Raw genomic sequence first — 21,721 nt, forward strand, 5'->3', positions numbered from 1 at the left:
GATCGTTTGCCAATCGTTCCTATGTATTAAGACGTGGTTCGGTCGTTCGCAGCAGTGGCGAGAACAGGACGAACACAATAACGATCATAAGTAACGATCATCGTTCCATGTAATTGGGTGAACGATTTCAGGTCGTTCGCCATAGCGGTCTTTGAGCTCGTTAATCGTCAAAAAAAATCGCTCCGCACCCTTAGACGTCCTGAAGCCTGACCACATTATCCTCATCCTAGTGGCCTAAGGAGCCCCTTTAACCACCTACGTGATAGCTGCAGTGAACAAGATTGCATAAAAATCTATGTAATCCTGAGGTAGCCATAACCTAAGTGGGAGCTGGAGACTCCAGTCTAAATAGCTATATTTAAAGGGGTACTCCGGAGAGGGAGAAATTGGTTTTTAAACCAACTGGTGTCAAAGTTATACAGATTTTTAAAAATCTCCAGTCTTCCAGTACTTATTAGCTGCCGTATGTCCAGCAGGAAGTGGTGTATTCTCTTCAGTCTGACACAGTGCGCTCTGCTGCCACCTCTGTCCGTGTCAGGAACTGTCTAGAGGAGGAGAGGTTTTCTATGGGGATTTGCTACGGCTCTGGACAGTTTCTGTTACAGACAGAGGCGGCAGCAGAGAAAGGAAAGAATACACCACTTCCTGCAGGACATACAGCGGCTGATAAGTACCAGAAGGCTTGAGGTTTTTAAATGGAAGTAAGTTACAAATCTGTATGACATTCTGGCAAGTTAAGGTTTAGTACCCCTTGGGGAAAAAAAGGAGTAAACAACCCCTGCATGCCAGCCATGATGAAGTCTCTAGTGTCATTTAGTCAGTGATGCATGCAGTCACACTGGAAGGATATTTCACACTGCCATGCCAGGTAAGAGGACATGCCAATGTATATTAATGTGCGAAAACTACACCCAGGTGAGGTGGTACGTCACCAGGCAGACTCCTACACTGGAAATGTAACCACAACATGGGAGCTATATATCGGGGCCAGACACAGGGGTTCTGCTCTAACTGTCTATAACAGATGTCAAACTCGGGACCTCCAGCTTTTACAAAACTACAATTCCTATCATACCTGGACAGCCAAAGCTAAAGCTTTGGCTGTCCAGGCATGATGGGAATTGTAGTTTTGCTCCACCTGGAGGGCCTGAGTTTCACACCCCTGGTCTATAAGAAGTTGACCTGTCACGGTGGACAACAAGGACAGATCAAGGTAGACAATACGGAACCCACTGTCAGTGGAGGCCAATGATACTGTACTCTTAGTTGGGGGAGATTTATCAAACATGGTGTAATGTGAAACTGGCTCAGTTGCCCCTAGCAACCAATCAGATTCCACCTTTCATTTTCTAAAGAGTCTGTGAGGAGTGAAAGGTGGAATCTGATTGGTTGCTAGGGGCGACTGAGCCAGTTTCACTTTACACCATGTTTGATAAATCTCCGCTATTGTGACCGCTTTAGCCTCAGCAGAAATGGGGATTTTGTGAAAATTAAAGGGGTTATTTGGGGTGCAATTCTTTTTCTAAAAAAAATAGTTAAACGGGTTACCCAGGCACACTGAAAACTTTCCTTCGTTTTTCTGCCGGGACATCGTGCCAGAATGGACAGGAAGATGTGTCAAAAGGGAGCAAGGTTGGGGGTAAGTATTTTCATTTTGCACAGAAAACCCCCCTTAAAAAAACTGGCACTTATCCTTCTCGCTCCCCTGCGGCCACCTTTCTCATGAAGCCCTGACTCTGCTGTACAGTGCTTCATGAATTGGCATACACTCCTAGCCAATTGGTGGCCATTGACTGGCTGAGAGGGCAATACCTTGTGATGACTCCAATCCTGGAAGTGCTCCGCAACAGGACCAGGGAACAGTGAGAACAGCAAGATTTTTTTTTTTTAAACTCTTAACAACTGCCAAGCAAAATAAAAAAAAAAAGTTCCTTAGTTAACCCATTTAAATCATGGCTGACGTGATTTACGCAGGTATGCATTGCAGCAGATCACAGTCAATTCTACAACCTCACCCACACGCTACATACTTTTCCCTCGTGGAGATATCACTATGCTGCAATACGGCTCATCCTGTCACAGATCTGTTGTGCATTGTCCCTGCGGGTTTCACCGGTTTCGGTGCAGCAGGGGTAAAATCCACATGTGACCCATAACCTCATACCCTTACACCCATACATCACTATTGGACTGAAAATAAAACTTATTTTATTTATTAATTAATCCTGAGTGATTTATTTTTTTTACCGATGTTTGTCGAGTTCTTTTTAACAGGGACGATAAATTCTCTTTAATGGCCGTATAAAATGTATCAGTGATAAGATAATAGAACGCCGCTCCTCTTTACAGATCTAAAAGGTTATGTGAAAGACAGCAACACGGAGTACGTTTATTGGCCTATAAAATTAAAACTGCTGAACTCAGAATCCATTATAGGAACCTTTAGAAACAAGGAGACAATGAGAAGAATTGAGAATGCAGACAATGAACCCTCGTACGAGAACACGCGAGGAGGGGCGGCTTATTGTCATCTTTTGCCATGAATGACATTGACCGGCATCATATACCTCAGTACTGGTACAGCGCCGGTGCTAAGATGCGATAAACACTACAAGGCAAACAGATGAGTTTTCACTCAAACGAGCGGCCCTATTACATGGGGTGATTATTATATAGGGCTGGGGATCAGATGAGTTGGCAACTCCGACATGCCACATGGAAGACGTGCAGCTGACAGCAGACTGCCAGGAAGGGAAAACAAAACAACAATCACTGAGCTCAGGGAGATCAGTGAAAAAAATCCAGTGGAGTACTCCTTTAATCCCCACTAATTGTCCCCTACAAAATTTCCATATCCATGGAGTTTCAGTTGTGAGTCTCAAAAAACGGAAATAGCCAGAAATCCCTCCAGGGAAGAAAAACCTGTTGCCAAGGGGTGCCTCCCAGTGGGGAGATCACCAAACTACCCTGATACGTAGTCCCTTAGGTCCTCACACTGCTGCTAGCATTGGGATCTAAATAGGGAAACACCAGGGTGGCCCCTATAAGTCAAAGTCTAATGACATAAGACAAGGGTTACAGAGGCCAGGCATCCATCCACAGACAACTGTTTCGGGTTATTTGCCCCTCGTCAGTGTGAAGCAGGATTAGGGCTTCCTTCTCTGGAGAGGGGGATATCTGGCTATTCACGTGTTTTTAGACTCCACGGAACCCTTCTTTGCAAATGCCAGGAAGGGAAGCATGAATGAATAACCCAGTGATCGATTGTGTAGTCTGGCAGCACAACTGATCGATGCTTGAAGGCTGATCACTGGGATCGGCACTTGATTAGAATGGCCTAGGACAGTCTCATAGGTGGCCAACGTCTGAGCCATTACTAAAGCCCCTATAACGCGGGGCGACGCTGGTGGTGCTATTACACACATTGGCAGCAAGCGGGTAAGAGCAGGGGGGGCTTGTGGGGAGCTGCCCGGTTGATCGCTAGATCATCCGGGCAGCCCATAGGAGATAGTAGTGGTCTGCTGCCGCCACTATCGTGAACGTTGATCTTTCAACAAGTTGAAAAATTGTGCATGTCGGCTGATCGTTTTCTTTTATTACACGAGACGATCATCAGCTGAATACGGCCGATAATCGCTTTTTGTAATAGGGCCTTAAGATGCCACTGAAAGCAGTGGTGACTAAGGATGGTCCGAACCTGCCGAGGTTCGGGTTCGTATGAACCCGAACGTTCGGCATCAGATTTCCGCTGTCTGGCCGCTCCGTGCAGCGGGTGGATACAGCGGGAGGACCGCCTGGAAAACTGGGATACAGCCTATGGCTATGGCTGTATCCCAGTTTTCCAGGTGGTCCTCCCGCTTGTATCCACCCTCTCCACGGAGCGGGCAGACAGCGGAAATCATTGCCGCGAGTTCGGGTTCGTACGAACCTGAACCTCGGCAGGTTCAGACCATCCCTAGTGGTGACCTGTGGCTGGCTGTAAAAACATTGCATCGCAGAAAGCAGGAGCTGTCAGGATGAGTAGCAAAGGATCAGGGCAGGTGAGTATAACTTTATTTTATAGCATTCTAAGGCTGGAATACTCCTAATTTTCTACAAATATCTAAATGGTAAAATACGAGTTTGTGGCACATAATATACATAGGGCTTGCGTTCCTGCAGTTATGCATTACACGCGGACCCTTCGGAAAAAACGCTCTTTTACGACTTTTACCAAACAAATAAAATGCTAAAAATCAATGTCTCTCTTCTTCCAAAGTCATGCACACAGTTTACAGCAACATGTACTGAAACGGAACAATCATCCCTTTTATTCCAAATTCAGTGACTCTCAGTAACATGTACAATTCCTGCCAATTGCATCCACTCAAGAGTTACAGACTGGAGGGAGACGGCAATTCAATCAGACATCACAAGGAGTACCTGCACGCCAAGTGACATAACATGAATATAAGGAGGAACACTGCTCCATCTTATTGGATTGTAGGATTTCTATTTTTTTTTTTATTAAATAGAAAGTGGTTTTGGCCGCTGGAAAGCGACTTTCACAATGCTGCTTTATTTTAAAGGGCACTGTCATTCAAAAACATCTGTGTCCCAGAGATGTGTGTAAAGCTTTACTCAATCATGGCCTGGATGCACAGACACCCACCGATCGCTACACAGAGTGGGGAGAAGCACCTGGCTGAGCACTTCACTCCCTGGCATGCTGCAGGAGACCGTCTACATCATAGGTGTCAAACTCAGGCCCTCCAGCTGTTACAAGACTACAATTCCCATCATGTAAAACTATGCAGCTTGTCTTCAGAAGCAAGACAGATCATAGAGTCAGGGAATGAAGTACTCAACTGGGTGCTTCTCCCAGCTCTCCCGGATTAAAGTATCCATTTTTGTTTGTTTGTTTGTTTTAGACAGAATAGACCGTGATGATGTCTTTTCGATTATGTAGGTCTATGATGATGGCAGAATATGCATCCTATTGCAGCCGATTTTATCTAAAGTGTATGGGCACCTTCATACTGAGGATAGGCCATTAATATCAAACTAGGAGGTTGGTGGTCTGGATTCCAGGACCCAGACACCGCTCCAAACAGTCAGTAGTGGCATATTGCAGCTCATCCCATTCACTTCCATGGTACAACTGCTACTACAGGCACAGAGCTATGTCTAGTAAGCATCAAGGAGGCCACAGCGCTGGTATGTGGGGGTGCCAGGAGTTGGATCCCTACCAAATACATACTGATAACCTTTCCCAAGGTTATACAAGCAGTATAAAAGTCCTTGAAAACTCCAGTATGATCAGGATGAAAACTAGAGCTTCAGCTATACAGAGAAGGATTGGAGCAACAACATGCATGTCCCCCCCCCCCCTATCCATTCACATTCTAAAGATCATGGATAGTTTTACCCTATCCGTAATTGTAGTCAGGAGACAATCCCTTTAAGCCTATATTAGATTTTCTAATGTTACCATCTTAAGTTCAAATACTGTCAGTGTGACCGGAGTTTGTGATAGATACCAATACTACATCTCTACACCCCACGTTTCCGATACAGGATAAGGGCCCCATTCCAAAGGACGATTATGGTTCGGATAATCGTTAAAATTGTTCGGAACGAAGATATAATCGTTTGGTTGAATAGCAGTTATCGATTAAACGACAAACGAGAAATCGTTGATCGCTTAATAAGACCCCGGACCTATTTTTATCGTTGCTCATTCACATGGAATATGACGTCGTTCGGTCGTTCGCAGTAGCGACGAACACAATAGCAATGACAAGACGACCACAAGAATGATCATAATTAACGATCATCGTTCCGTGTAAATGGGAAAACGATTTCAGGTCGTTCGCAGTAGCGGTCGTTTGAGATAGTTTATCGTTAACGATTATGCGAACGATAATCGTCCCGTGGAACAGGGCCCTAAGATGTCAAAACCAGGACTTGATAACGCTGCCTTCTAAGACAGAAGATCATCTAAAGCCTGTCAGCCGGTGTAAAGAATGATCTTACTGCTCAGAAATTCTGATCTGGATCTCAAGGGCTCCCGCACGAATGTGACAGCAGTGAATAGGTGCATGTACGGCGCCCCTCCGCAGATAAAGCCTCCCGGCCTTCATCGTCGCCTCTGCCTCACATCCTAGGTTAGGCCATCAATTAAAATGCTGACAGGCTGCCCTACAAAGTGCACGGCGCATGTCTGGAATCTGAATCACACAAACAAGGCTAACATTATGTCCATGCAGTCTGGCTCCTGATGAATTCCTGCTGGCTGCCTAGCATGCTAAACAGGAGAGCGAGATGGGAGATGCGGCTGTCACCAGCCCGGCACCGGCTAACACACACCAGCATGCAGAGGGTCGGCCGTCGCAGGAGTCTAAGCCATTCCGACAATTGGATCTTCTTCTCCGCCTTAAAATTATTCAAAGCTATTAAGTACTTGATATTAAGTTAAAGGGTATTAGACATTTAGGAACCCAACATTAAAGGGGTATATGCCAGAAGTATATGTCCCAGAGGTGGGGACTTGCATCTAGCTCAAGATCAGGAGCTCCCTGGTCTTCTTTAGCTTTCGACTGAATCAGATGAAGATGGCCGGGAATCCAACGGTGGTTCAATAACCCTCATAGTGGATTTTGTGAGTTGTGTTGACAGCGTAGCACCGTGAGGTAAACTTTATCATTATGGAATCTGCATTTACTCCTGGTAACATCAATGAGAGTCAACCGTGCAATTCTCCCGGAACCTTCTAGCCATTGGTGGAAGTAATAAAAAGAGCTGATCAATGTCGGTTTGAACCTAATAGACATATAGGCCATGTGTTTTTATCGTTTCTACTACAATCTAAGGGCCCTATCACACGGGACAATTATCTGCGGAAAAACGTCATATTGTTCGAATTTAAACGATAATCGTCTTGTGTAATTGCAGGAAACGATCGAAAAATCGTTTGTGTGTCGCTGATCGTGTATTTAGATCTGACCCTAAATTCATTGTTGATTGTTCGCTAATCGTTCAGTGTAATTGCACATCCTTCATTCTTTCACTGAGCGCTTTTGCTAGGATCAGATGGAGTAGGGCTAGATTTTAAGAATCGATTTCAATGTCTTTGAAAATCGTAAATTCGATTTTCAAAGAAAAGAAAAAAAGCCCTCCGACCTGCAAGGGGAGCAGTGGCACTCCGGGCAAGAGTCCGGGTCAGAGTGGGACCGCAGCCGCCCCTATAACGGATATGAGCGGCTGAGGGGGCCGCTCGCTGCTTTTCACTGAGGGGAAGACGAGGACAGGCTGAGGGGTCAGGGGACACCGGGAAGTAAGCGAGATGACGAGCATGACCCGCTGCGGGCCGGAGACGACTGTGATGCGTCCTATGACGGGTGAGTGCAGCTGTGACTAACAGCCTGGACATAGGACACCGCCAGCAGTACTGCAGCTCATGTGTGAGGGAGGTGTGCCAGCATGTCCGGCTATGTCTTCCACGCTGTGGGGAGGCTGCAGGACAGAGAAGAGAGGTGCCAGTAGAACTGCTCTACTACTACCCCCAATACTGCTCTACTACTACCCCCCAATACTACTCCTAATACTGCTCTATTACTATCCCCAATACTACTCCCAATACTGCTCTACTATCCCCAATACTACTCCCAATACTGCTCTACTACCCCCCAATACTACTCCCAATACTGCTCTACTACTATCCCCAATACTACTCCCAATACTGCTCTACTACAACCCCTATATACTACTCCCAATACTGCTCTACTACTACCCCCAATACTACTCCCAATACTGCTCTACTACTACCCCCCAATACTACTCCCAATACTGCTCTACTACTACCCCCCAATACTACTCCCAATACTGCTCTACTACTATCCCCAATACTACCCCCAATCCTGCTGTACTACTACCCCCAATCCTGCTGTACTACTACCCCCAATCCTGCTGTACTACTACCCCCAATCCTGCTGTACTACTACCCCCAATCCTGCTGTACTACTACCCCCAATCCTGCTGTACTACTACCCCCAATCCTGCTGTACTACTACCCCCAATCCTGCTGTACTACTACCCCCAATCCTGCTGTACTACTACCCCCAATCCTGCTCTACTACTACCCCCAATCCTGCTCTACTACTACCCCCAATCCTGCTCTACTACTACCCGCAATCCTGCTCTACTACTACCCCCAATACTGCTCTACTACTTCCCCCAATACTACTACTAATACTGCTCTACTACTATTCCCAATACTGCTCTACAACTTCCCCCAATACTGCTCTACTACTACCCCCAATACTACTCTACTACTACCCCCAATACTGCTCCCACTACCCACACTCACTACTACTAGACCCCTCTTTTTCTATGCTTCTACTGTTACTACACCCCTTATCCACTATGCCTCTACTACTACACCCATCATAATTAGCAAAAAAAAAAAATCAAGATTTAAAACGAGAATCAAGAAAAAAAATTTTAAAATTGAGATTTTATTTTTTTGGCCATATCGCCCAGCCATTAGATAGAGTAAGTGATCGTAGTAACAATCTCGTTTGTGATAGTTTCTCATTAATCGTTCAAAATCGCTTCGTGTAATAGGACCCTAAGAATGCGGGGGGGAAAAAAGGTATATATCCGGAATGAGAACCTGTATGTGGCCTCTTAGGTCATATGGAAGTAATAGATATGTAGCCAAAAGAAAATCTTTGCTTCAAAAGAGCTGGAGCTGTTGGTGTCCGATTGCACGGGCGTCCATTGACCACAATGTAATGGAGGTGGGAGACGTCACAGAGCGGAGCTTTTTTTTTTGCATTTCCTTATAATAACTATTCATAGCCAGGGCCTGATTTACATGAGGATTTGCAGATGGTCCTCAAGTATAAAGAACAGTACAGGGAGTATAGATAGTAAGGTCATGTGTTTCTTATATAGTCAGAAACTCCTCTAAACCATTGCAAGTTCTGCATTTATACTGAGGGAAGACGAGTATATAGTACATGATGTCAACCATATGGCCATCACGTACAGAGTGTGAAGCTGGAGCTCAAGAACTACTATGAAATATATATACAGTTCCAGACGATATGCCAATTGTCATAGGTGGTGATACCCTTAGTGTATATATTGTTCCCTGCCGGAGAATACGTAAAAAGACAGCAGTCACGATCGGTGAAGATTGAAGTCCATGTCGGTTCAATACAGAGGTTGCTGAACTACAACTCCCATGATGCCCCGACAACCAGGTTTAACCTGCACTGGAAAAGTCCCGCCATCTTGGAACCTTTAGGCAAGTTTCACACCAGCATAACAAGACGACATTTTTTGCATCAATACTATGGCCACAAGATCCATCCTGTCTGCAGAGCCGTCGATCAGGTCACTTGCGGCCATGATACAGATGCATGTTAGATGCTGGTGTTAAACCCGCCATGTGCATTTAAATTCAGAATGATGGCCCTTGAAGACTACACTTCCCTAAGTAAAGATCTACATCCTCTGCTTCCTCGTAACGAAAGCCTAAAACTACAGAGGTTGTCACAAGACCCCCTAGCAGTCGGCTATGTATGGAATCGCTGCCATAAAGCTGCAGTAAATCTGTCACATGTGAACGTGGCCTAAGGGTCCTAATACACAGAACCAACAGGCCAATCACCCTGTGTAAAAGGGTCAAAGGTCAGCTGACAAGTGAGAAAATGCTCGTTCATCAGCCGACTGGATTCGGGCCTTCCCCCCCAGTTGTGCAGTCATCACAATTTGGGGGAAAATGCCTTCCGGGGGAGGTCCCAGGGGTGTCCCACCACTCACCACGAGCACGGGGAGACGTAACTTTGTTCTTGTTATAAAATTCCCCCCCTGCCGGATTTTAAAAATGGCCACATGAGCGATCGAGCCTCGTAAAGGCTCTGTAAGCGATCACTGAGATCAGCGCCTGTTCGCTGAAACACCATAGGCTGCATCCATACTTTCATGGTATCCAGATGCCAGGAGTCAAATGCCAAGCTTTCAGATTCGGAGAACACTGCCGAATGTGAAAAGTTTGGCAAGTCCGCTCACCACAGCAATCAAATGCCCATTGGGCCCAAACCGTGACTTTATCTAAGAATCCATCTTGATCATGCAGAAGTCCAAACACCATGAGAAAAAAAATTCACAAAAAAATAAAAAGGATAACGTGACCTTCTCTTCCGGTAAAACTTTCCACCACCAGCAATCTGTTAAACAATAACCAAAATTATCGGGACGGAAAACAATTTAATGCACTGAATTACTTCCGCATCCCGAAGCATAATAGGCGCCTTATTAGATCCATGAAACCAGTTCATTCATGCGGTCGCCTTATAAAATACTTCCAGAAAGGATAATCCCGGTGGGAATACTTCCGAGGGAGAACCTGGGATTAAACAGATTCAAAGTCCAATATAAGAGATCCATATAAGAGAATGCATGCTCCAAAGCAGATTCTTATATCGGTGGCATGACCTATGGGCTGTGTCGAAAACCTATCGCAGGATTTTAACATGGATTTCGTGTTACTGTGGGAAAAAAAAAAAAAAAAAAAACTTTGACACATCAGGAGTTTTGATCATTCAGGCTTCCACTAAGATCACTAGACAGAGCTGGGATTCACTCCTTCACTGGCTCATTGCTCTATCCAGCTCATTACAGGAGTCTGATTCCATAGAGTTACTACAGAACCTGTAAGGAGACAGATCACCCAGCAAGCTGGGAAGTCAAGTGCTCAGCTGGGTGCTTCTCCCAATCTATGGAGGACTAACTGAAAACTTTTAGGGACACTTTAATTCAGTAAATCAGGTAAGGGAACCTCATAACTAGAAGAGTTAGCCGTATTAGTCAATGGCTGTCCTACTGAAACTACTGTATAAATGCGAAGAAATGCAATATATTCTATTCTGGTCGCTGACAGAATTCCACATCTGACCAACATGTCACAACCCACAATCTCCTCTTATGTTTCCGGTTACTCCATGGCCCCCAGCTATAGAGGAAGTACTTAGCCTGAGCATTCAGCCAGTGTGCACTGAAGATTAGGGGAAGAAACCGCCAGGACAGATGAAGGGATCTGCCCTATAGTGAGGAGCAGATCAGTGTCCCATCACTGTCCCCATCTTTGGGTTACGCACTTTGTTTGCTATCTAGTAACCCCTTCAGATTTAAAGGGATGCGTCAGCAGAGAATTTTTTGAAAAAAATGTTTGAAAATTTATTGTGATTTTGTTTCTAATTTTACTATCTATATAATAAAATAATCCTAGAATCTTGCAGTTTCCGTTCTGGCCACTAGGCCTAAAAAAAAGCTAAAACTTCCTGTTCTGTCCAGATCACTTTCAAAGATGTGCTTATGACTGAGTATTCCAGTGATAATAAGATGGAATCAGGCCATTCACAACATGTCATGGTCACAGCTGACCTCACCCCCCCCCCCCCTGCACAGGTCACAGAGCATGCCCACAATACTCAAGACAGAAGTCACTTCTAGACTTCTGTTTCCTATGGTCTTTGTGGCTGCTGTAAAGCATCTCTCTAAATGTGAACAGAGCAACAGCTTGGGAAATATGACTAGACTCCAAAATAATAAATAGGTGCCTGTAAGTTCTTGTAGTTTTAGGAATATAATCCTATATCATGATCAGGGCTCAGGTGGTCAAGGAGATGATGCTGAGCTGCAGCATGCACACCTCCACTCTTCCTATCAAAACTAATTGATATAGAAGGCTCTGTGATGGAGGGAGAAGTGGGGAAGAGAAAGAGAGAGGTGCATGCTGCAGCTCAGCCAGGCCTCTAAGACACTTGATCGAATAAGATGATGTAGTTTGATGGCAAAAAGTTCCCTTCCAAGCAAAAATAACCATCAAATATTTGAGAACCACTTTATGTGGCTAAGCTACTAAAAGGCAATCGATTGAAGCAAGTTCTATGTGGCAAAACTTTTCTGGGTAGAGTGCGGCAATAGCTGTGCACTCCATGCTTGCTTCCCATACACGGCCATGCTCCTCCCCCTCCTCTCTGCTTTGCTCTGTGTTAGCCATCAGGGCGTGTGCACCACACCATCTAATAGCACTGGCCAAACCTCACTAGTCACTATATGATGTGACAATGAGCCTTTCAATAGGGAAGGGTGGTGACTGGAATAACGAAACACAAACCTATGGGGAAACTGTTTTTCCACTCCAGCAGGAGAATAGCATGGACAGTATGGCCTCACCATCAGCTCCATGTAGCATCTGGCAAGACAACCCAAGATGACAATTTAAAGGGGCAGTCTGAAGTCCTGACGAAGAATAGTGTAGAGAAGGGGTAGGGAACCTTGGCTCTCTGACTGTTGCAAAACTACAACTTCCATCATGCCTGGACAGCCAAAGCTAAAGCTTTGGCTGTCCAGGCATGATGGGAGTTGTAGTTTTGCTGGAGAGCCAAGGTTCCCTACCCCTGCTATAGAGACATTACAGGGGTATGACACTAAGGGCCCTATTACACGGGACAATTATCGTGCGAAAAATCGTTCTATTGTTTGAATTTAAACGATAATCGTTCTGTGTAATTGCAGGCAACGATCGGAAAATCGTTCGTATGTCGTTGGTCGTTGATTTAGATCTGAACCTAAAATTATCGTTTATCGTTCTCTGTAATTCCACATTAGTTCGCTCAAGTTCGGCATTTGTTCACTAATCGTTCAGTGTAATTGCACATTGTCCATTGTTTTGCTGGGATCAGAAGGAATAAACAATCATAGTAACGATCTTAACTAACTACCATCGTTCTGTGTAATATGGTAAACGATTTCAGATTAACGATTAACAATCTCGTTTGCGATCGTTTATCGTTAGTCGTTAAAAATCGCTGTGTAATAGGACCCTGAGGGCCCTATTCCACGGGCCGAGCAACGTTGTAAACGAGCGCTCGTTTACTGAGCCTATTCCACAACCCTGATGATCGTTTAGCGAGGGCTGCAGGGACATAGTTACCGATGTCCTTGCAGCACCCATTACCTAGCAGGGCTTCTCCTGCGCTCCGTCTTCCTCCCCGGGTCCTGCGGCGCAGCATCAGCTTCAGTGCGACCTGACTAAGCTGTCAGACCGCTCAGCCAATCACTGGCTGCGGCGGTCCTGGCCTGTGATTGGCTGAGCGGTCTGACAGCTCAGTCAGGCCGCTCCGAAGCTGCTGCTGAACACAGGACCCGGGGAGGAATACGGAGCGCAGGAGAAGCCCTGCTAGGTAATGTATGCTGCTTGGATCGTCGGTCGCCGACGCGCACCGCTATTCCACTGTAGCGATACGCTGGTGGCGAACGACGATTTTAGCTTCAAACCTAAATGAACGATCAGGCGATGACACGATCATCGGCTGATTGTTCTCTCTATTCCACCGAGCGATAATCGGCCGATTATCGCTCCGGTGAAATAGGCCCCTATCCCTAACTAACATTGAGTGCAGCAAGAGTAGACAAACTACAATTCCCATCATGCACTGCTGACATCTACTCCTCCATCTTCCCGCCCCCCCCCCCCCAACAGTCCTCTCCACCATATAGTTTCATAGATAAACCACTCCCACTCCTAGTGCTGCGCAACTGAGCATGTGCGACCAGCCAGCTGAACTTCAGGTCGTAACCATAGGCAACGGGCTATAAACATCTAAGTGTTGCAGGGATTCTGTGAAAAATGACTGAAAATATTTATTTTTCATTATCATCATCATCATCAACAGAGAAAAGCTTGGCCCACCGGGATACCCCTTTAATTATTAGCAGTAGACATCAAAGTTGATCATATTTTTGTGGTACAACTGATGCCCCCCAATGGTACTTTCGGTTAAACCAAACAGGACAAAAAGAGCCCACTCCCTCCCCCACCGAGCCGTCTTGCTGCCATTTCTTGATAAAATAAGTTTCCCCTCACAGACATACCTGCCCTCTACCTATGGCAACCATTGGCGTTGCTTAGCAACAGGCCAATCTCCACAAAAGCACCAAGAGAGTGCGATTCCTATATAGTCAGACAGATATATATAATCTACAACACTCAATATACATCAGAGTGCCAGGCATTGTTAACCAGCTTTATTAATATCATCGAGCGAACAGAAAAGCCGACTTAGTATTTCTATTATGGGGATGGAGAGGTTTCCCAGAAGCCATTGCGGGCTGCGATCACTACGGCTCTGTTCACATTACGGGAGGGAAGTCGGCAAGACCCATATAGAACCTATTAGATCAGGGGTAGGGAACCTTGTCCCTCCAGCTGTTGCAAAACTACAACTCCCATCATGCCTGGACAGCCAAAGCTAAAGCTTTGGCTGTCCAGGCATGATGGGAGTTGTAGTTTTGCAACAGCTGAAGAACCAAGGTTCCCTACCCCTGTATTAGGTAGTAATAGGCCTATAAGTATTCATCATGGACCAGGCATAGCTGTCATGGGTCCAATCCGAATAGAACTACTACTGCGAACTGCCTGATGGGAGTTGTAGTTCTACCAATTCGGGAACACTTTCATTTCTCGACCTCTCCTATGACTAAATCCAATGGGGAAGTCCAAGAGTCGTCGTCGCTGCACTTTGATCCGACTTTCACTTTGCTCACACATGACATTGACGGCCACAGCTTCCTATCTGGTTATAGAAACGTATGCCTGCGCTGTTAACCCCGGCAGTGCTGGGAGGAGATGATAAGTCTTACACCCACACGTAATCCAGGGTTCCTTCCAACGCTTTGAAAAGCGGATAGCCACTGGAATTAATACACATGGTCACTTAAAAAAAATATATATATTTTAAGGGTCCTAGATTTTTTTTTCTTTTTTTTAATCCGGGTAAGAATGTAAAGGTGCTGAAATTCAGAACCCACTGACCAGCTCTGCTCTAGCTAAAGGGAACCTATGATCATGCTGCCCGAACTACAAGTCCTGGTGGCCTTGATGTTATCCTAAACAGTTAGGAATCTATGAATCAAGACCAAGAGCGCTTTGATGACTTGTGGTTCGGGCAGCATGAAAGTTCCCTTTAAGGCTGGGTTCACACTGCGTTTTTGCAATCCGTTTTTTTTTCATCCTTTTTTTGAAAAAAAAAAAAAACGGATGAAAAACGGATTGCAAAAACGGATGCAGTTGTGTGCATCCGTTTTTATGACGGACACAAAAACGTTGCTGACACAATTTTTTTTGTCCGTTAATAAAAAACTGATTCGTTAAACGGATTGCAAAAACGCAGTGTGAACCCAGCCTAAGGGGTAGCTTTAAAAAATTATTTTAAATCAACTGGTGCCAGAGATTTGTAATTTACTTTTATTAAAAAATCTTGTCTTCCAGTAGTTATCAGCTGCTGTATGTCCTACAGGAAATCGTGTATCGCTCAGACAGCATTGCACTGGACTGGCTCAATGAGTGGAGGTCGGTGGCTGTATACCACCCCTCTCCATACAGTATAGGTTGTAATATGCAGGTTATCACAGAGTGCCGTCCCCCTCCCCCATACATGTATGGACTATGCTGGGTTATAGACAGACTGCCTCACTTCCTGTATTGATGTATCCTGCATGTTTCACACAGAGGTATACAGAATATATATGCACACACACACACACACACACATACCGTACTATTACAACAACGCACAGACTAACAGAGAGCACAAAAAACTTAGCCGTCAGATGGGACGGCGTCAGGTAGCAGAGCGGCCGTGAAAGGGTTACTGTCCCACCAGCTAATTCCTCCGCTGTCAGCCGCCCTACAATGACTTGCAGCACAATGAGTTATAAGCCATCTGGCAGCAGAGGGGATTAGAGCCGTAGCCTCATCCCTAAAACTGATGCCCTCCAAGGCGCGGGCAAGCTCTACCCTGGCAACATACCAATGTGGAGGAGTATATGGATAGCCGTGGGGCACCAGATGACCACCAACACCCCAGGAGGCCAGTCCATGGGGGCCGCAGAGTACACAGGCAGCGGGGGTCTCCAGATCTTAAGAATATATATATATATATATATATATATATATATATATATATATATATACACGATTCCCATCAAGCTGTACACTATAAGAGTTGTAGTTCCCCAAACATATTTGTTGTCCAGCACAAATATTTCAGAGAATGATGGGAGTTGTAGTTCTGCAACATTTTGACAGACAAGTCATGATGGGGATTGCAATTTTGTACTAGTTTAGTGCAGCATGATAGGACTCCTAGATTTAGATCATTTCAGCAGTCACGACAAGATGGGAGTTAGGATTCTGAACTACCTGACACACCAATTGGGATTTTGCAACATTGTTAAGTCACAATGGGGGTTGTAGTTTTGTACATCTGAATAGTCTATGTGCAATGTGAGTTACAGCTGTGAAGGTATGATGGGGGTTGTAGTTTTACACTAGTTCAGCTTTAATGGAATGATGAGGGTTGTAGTTTTAGCTCAGCTATCATGATATGCTGTAGGTTGTAGTTCTGTAATACTTGGACCATCAGGGCATGCTGGGGGTTGTAGTACAGTAATACTTGGACTATAAGGATATACTGGGGATTATAGTACGGTAATACTTGGACTATCAGGGTATACTGGGGGTTGTAGTACGGTAATACTTGGACTATCAGGGTATACTGGGGGTTGTAGTACGGTAATACTTGGACTATCAGGGTATACTGGGGGTTGTAGATTTGTGATATTTGGGCGAAGAGAGTATGCTGGGGGTTGTAGATTTGTGATACTTAGACCATCAGGATATGCTGGGGGTTGTAGTTCTGTAATACTCAGGCTATGGCTGTCTGCTGGGGGTTGTAGTTCTGTGATATTTAGGCTATGAGAGTATGCGGGGGGTTGCAGTTCTGTAATACTTAGGCTGAGTATGCTGGGGGTTGTAGGTCTGTAATACTTAGGCTGAGTATGCTGGGGGTTGTAGGTCTGTAATACTTAGGCTGAGTATGCTGGGGGTTGTAGTTCTGTAATACTTAGGCTGAGTATGCTGGGGGTTGTAGTTCTGTAATACTTAGGCTGAGTATGCTGGGGGTTGTAGGTCTTTGATACTTAGGCTATCAGGGTATGCTGGGGGTTGTAGTTCTGTGAAACTTAGCCTGAGTATGCTGGGGGTTGTAGTTCTGTAATACTTAGGCTGAGCATGCTGGGGGTTGTAGTTCTGTAATACTTAGGCTATCAGGGTATGCTGGGGGTTGTAGTTCTGTGATACCTAGGCTGAGTATGCTGGGGGTTGTAGTTCTGTTATACTTAGGCTATCAGGGTATGCTGGGGGTTGTAGTTCTGTGATACCTAGGCTGATTATGCTGGGGGTTGTAGTTCTGTTATACTTAGGCTATCAGGGTATGCTGGGGGTTGTAGTTCTGTAATACTTAGGCTATGACAGTATGCTGGGGGTTGTAGTTCTGTGATACATAGGTTGAGTATGCTGGGGGTTGTAGTTCTGTAATACTTAGGCTGAGTATGCTGGGGGTTGTAGTTCTATGATACCTAGGCTGAGTATGCTGGGGGTTGTAGTTCTGTGATACCTAGGCTGAGTATGCTGGGGGTTGTAGTTCTGTGACACCTAGGCTGAGTATGCTGGGGGTTGTAGTTCTGTAATACTTAGGCTGAGTATGCTGGGGTTGTAGTTCTGTAATACTTAGGCTGAGTATGCTGGGGGTTGTAGTTCTGTGATACCTAGGCTGAGTATGCTGGGGGTTGTAGTTCTGTGATACCTAGGCTGAGTATGCTGGGGGTTGTAGTTCTGTGACACCTAGGCTGAGTATGCTGGGGTTGTAGTTCTGTGATACCTAGGCTGAGTATGCTGGGGGTTGTAGTTCTGTGATACCTAGGCTGAGTATGCTGGGGTTGTAGTTCTGTAATACCTAGGCTGAGTATGCTGGGGGTTGTAGTTCTGTGATACCTAGGCTGAGTATGCTGGGGTTGTAGTTCTGTAATACCTAGGCTGAGTATGCTGGGGGTTGTAGTTCTGTAATACCTAGGCTGAGTATGCTGGGGGTTGTAGTTCTGTGATACCTAGGCTGAGTATTCTGGGGGTTGTAGTTCTGTGATACCTAGGCTGAGTATTCTGGGGGTTGTAGTTCTGTGATACCTAGGCTGAGTATGCTGGGAGTTGTAGTTCTGTGATACCTAGGCTGAGTATGCTGGGGGTTGTAGTTCTATGATACCTAGGCTGAGTATGCTGGGGGTTGTAGTTCTATGATACCTAGGCTGAGTATGCTGGGGGTTGTAGTTCTGTGATACCTAGGCTGAGTATGCTGGGGGTTGTAGTTCTGTGATACCTAGGCTGAGTATGCTGGGGGTTGTAGTTCTGTGATACCTAGGCTGAGTATGCTGGGGGTTGTAGTTCTCCAGCAGCCACAGGTTGGGGACACTACCTGATATATCACTCTGTCCTGCTTTCTCCCACCTCCCGGTACAGTCCGGTACAATGGCCGCATCCTATCAGCTGTCACCATCCCCGGGAGCACCGGGTGTCCGCAGTGACCCACATCGGGCGCCCCCTTCCTGTGCCCGGTCACCCAGCAGCGTCTGTCCCCGGAGAGTGACCCGGATTCCGGGCAATGGGCCGGTTACATCCCCCCCTATAGGCAGAGCCCGTCCGATCCCCCGGTCACCCCCACACCGGCAGCAGGCTCCTGACAGCCCCGGCCTGCCTCCCTCCCCGCCGGATCCTCACCTGTCTAGTGTCCGCATCTCCTCCTCGCCTCCCCGCACATCCAGCCTTCTCCTCCGATCACCTCTCCCGGAGCGCTCTCCTTCTCTCCTCTCCAGCCGCCGATTCTTCCGTGCACCTCCGGCTCTATCCAGTAATGGCGGCGCAGGACACCCCCCCCTTCCCCAGGCCCGATGGAAGCGTCGCGAACGCGGACCCGGGGACGCGCATTCCCCGAGAATCCTCCAGTCCGCTGACGTCATCCACAGCATCGACGTCATCGAAAGGGAAAACTGGGCGACTCCGCGTCAAACCACGCCCCCACCCTTGTCTCCGCCCCCTGCACTCCTCTATCTCCGCCCCCCATATTATGCTTGAACGGCACGCTCCCGCTGCGACTCCGCCCACAAGAGCCGTCATCGCTCTCCACCCTGCCCCCTGATACTGACGCAAAGCACTCTGGGACATGTAGTTTTGCAGGCATTAGCGCAAAACAGAGGTAGTGCACGTATACTACTGCAGCGCATTACCCCTGTTCATAAAAAATATATAACAATAAGATTTACAACTACAGTTTATTACCGTAAAACGGGGCTGTCAAACGGTAGTGAAAAAAAACCCTCAGTAGTGACCGCGATGGCTTAGAGGGGAGTTCACCCCACGTCTTCTCCTAATGCCGGGGTAGCAGCTGACTGAGATCGGTCTCCTGCCCACCCATTGCCGAAATGCAGTAGGAAAGTGGCCGAGGTGGCAGAATGCTGCCCCCTGCAGGCAAGGACTGGTACTGAGGTGTTCTCAGCTGACGTCACCTGACCCGGACCCCTATTTAGAGTAGTGCAACTATCAGGTTTGTTGTACCTAAGGCAGGGGTCTGGAGGTAGAGTCTGGGTGAGGCTGGGCCGCATCAGGGTTTCCACAAGGAAAGCTCTTACAAAAACATTCCAATGTCATCAAATGTAATTGTTATTATTCAGATTCAAATGTCTGTATTGACAGTTCCTTAACATATAACTTTCTGAACATGAAAGTTACATCAGGTGACTCACAGAGGACGTTTTCATTGATCGGAGTTCTTCCCTTTTCATCATCTTCTCCTTCTCTCCTGGGCCATTGTGAGAACTTCTTCGAGCCGCGAATCCACAGAATCTGCCAGAGAAACATATTAGGCTCCTCACACTGGCACCATCCTCATCTTTCTACTAACTGCACATCTGTATTGGCCCCTTTACAGCCTCATTTAGTAGGTAGGCTGACTCTATCTGATCCACCTTATAGAATATGCCCCCCTCTGTGTAGAGATGGCCCCTTGCTCAGTCTTCCATATAGATGGCCCCATGTGCATCTCCCCTCTCTGTGTAGTCCCCCTATAGTAGATGCCCCCCATGTAGTCCCCTCCTTATCTTTCCCCCCATATAGATGCCTCATTTATGTTGCCCCCCTTATCCCCCCCATATAGATGCCTCCTTTATGTTGCCCCCCTTATCTCCCCCCCATATAGATGCCTCCTTTATGTTGCCCCCCTTATCTCCCCCCATATAGATCCCTCCTTTATGTTGTCCCCCTTATCTCCCCCATATAGATGCCTCCTTTATGTTGTCCCCCTTATCTCCCCCCATATAGATGCCTCCTTTATGTTGCCCCCTTATCTCCCCCCATATAGATGCCTCCTTTATGTTGCCCCCTTATCTCCCCCCCATATAGATGCCTCCTTTATGTTGCCCCCCTTATCTCCCCCCATATAGATGCCTCCTTTATGTTGCCCCCCTTATCTCCCCCCATATAGATGCCTCCTTTATGTTGCCCCCTTATCTCCCCCCATATAGATGCCTCCTTTATGTTGCCCCCTTATCTCCCCCCCATATAGATGCCTCCTTTATGTTGCCCCCCTTATCTCCCCCCCATATAGATGCCTCCTTTATGTTGCCCCCTTATCTCCCCCCCATATAGATGCCTCCTTTATGTTGCCCCCCTTATCTCCCCCCAATATAGATGCCTCTTTTATGTTGCCCCCTTCTTAACTTTTCCCCCATATAGATGCCTCCCTTATCTTTCCCCCCAAATAGATGCCTCCCTTATAAATGCCCCCCCTCTTTGTAGATGTTGTCCCCATATCTTGTCCCCCGCAAAGTAGATAAAGAACAAAACAAAAAAACAACTCACCTAACACATCGATCCCCCGTCCCAGCTCCCTTCTTACGGACGGACCCCGGCTGATGCTGCCTCCCTGGGGGTGTCCCCGGGATTCCCGGGCAGCACGCGCACCAGGGAGCTGTGTGCGCCAGGCTGTTACTTCCGGGTCAGCGCTCCCTGACCCGGAAGCAACAGTCGCTGCGCACACAGCTCCCTGGTGCGCATGCTACCTGGAAATCCCGGGGACACCCCCAGGGAGGCAGCATCAGCTGGGGTCCGTCCAACACAGACTCTTGTGACCGCAAGCAAAACACTGCTTGCGGTCACAAGAGTGATCGATCAATGGGACGGGTGGCGGAGGGGGGCCGCCGGGCAGTAAAGTGGTGGGGTCCGCAAACTTGTGTCCCGCGGGCCGCAGTTGGCCCGCGGGCCGCGAGTTTGGGACCCCTGACCTAAGGGGTTAGGGTCCAATTACACAGAGCGATTTTTAACGATTAACAATCGCAAACAAGGTTGGGGACACTACCTTTCAACATGTTCTCAAATCATCGTTGATCGTTCGCAAAAAATTCGCAGATCGTTCCGTGTAAACGTTCTTTCAGCGATTTCACCTATGTGTGAGATAGGCTTAAACGATCGCAAAACGATCGCATAGCGAATTTTCCAAACGATGTATCGTTCCGTCTAAATGCTGATCTCTATAAAAAAAACATTGTTCATTCAAAATCGTTAATCGTGCGATCGGGCGAATTATCGCACCGTGTAAAAGGACCATAAGCCTATCTCACACATTGGTTAAATCGGCGAACGACTGTTCACACGTAACGATCTGCGAATTTTTTGCAAACAATCAACGACGATTTGAGAACATGTTCAAAGATCAAAATTAACGATTTCTCGCTCGTCATTTGATCGTTCGCTGCGTTTACACGTACGATTATCGTTCGA

The 21,721-nt window shown here is 46.6% G+C and overlaps 1 protein-coding gene across 1 annotated transcript in view; it reads right to left on the minus strand.

Annotated features, from left to right (window-relative positions):
- Positions 1-18,883, minus strand: part of ARHGAP5 (Rho GTPase activating protein 5) — a 52,384-nt gene extending 33,501 nt beyond the window's left edge. Inside the window, exon 1 of the mRNA XM_069949443.1 lies at positions 18,668-18,883. The gene's annotated coding sequence lies outside the window, so the exon portion shown is untranslated. The remainder of the gene's footprint in view (positions 1-18,667) is intronic.
- Positions 18,884-21,721: the final 2,838 nt, after the last annotated feature.

This window comes from Dendropsophus ebraccatus, chromosome 13 (assembly GCF_027789765.1).
Source record: "Dendropsophus ebraccatus isolate aDenEbr1 chromosome 13, aDenEbr1.pat, whole genome shotgun sequence".
Lineage (NCBI taxonomy): Eukaryota > Metazoa > Chordata > Amphibia > Anura > Hylidae > Dendropsophus > Dendropsophus ebraccatus.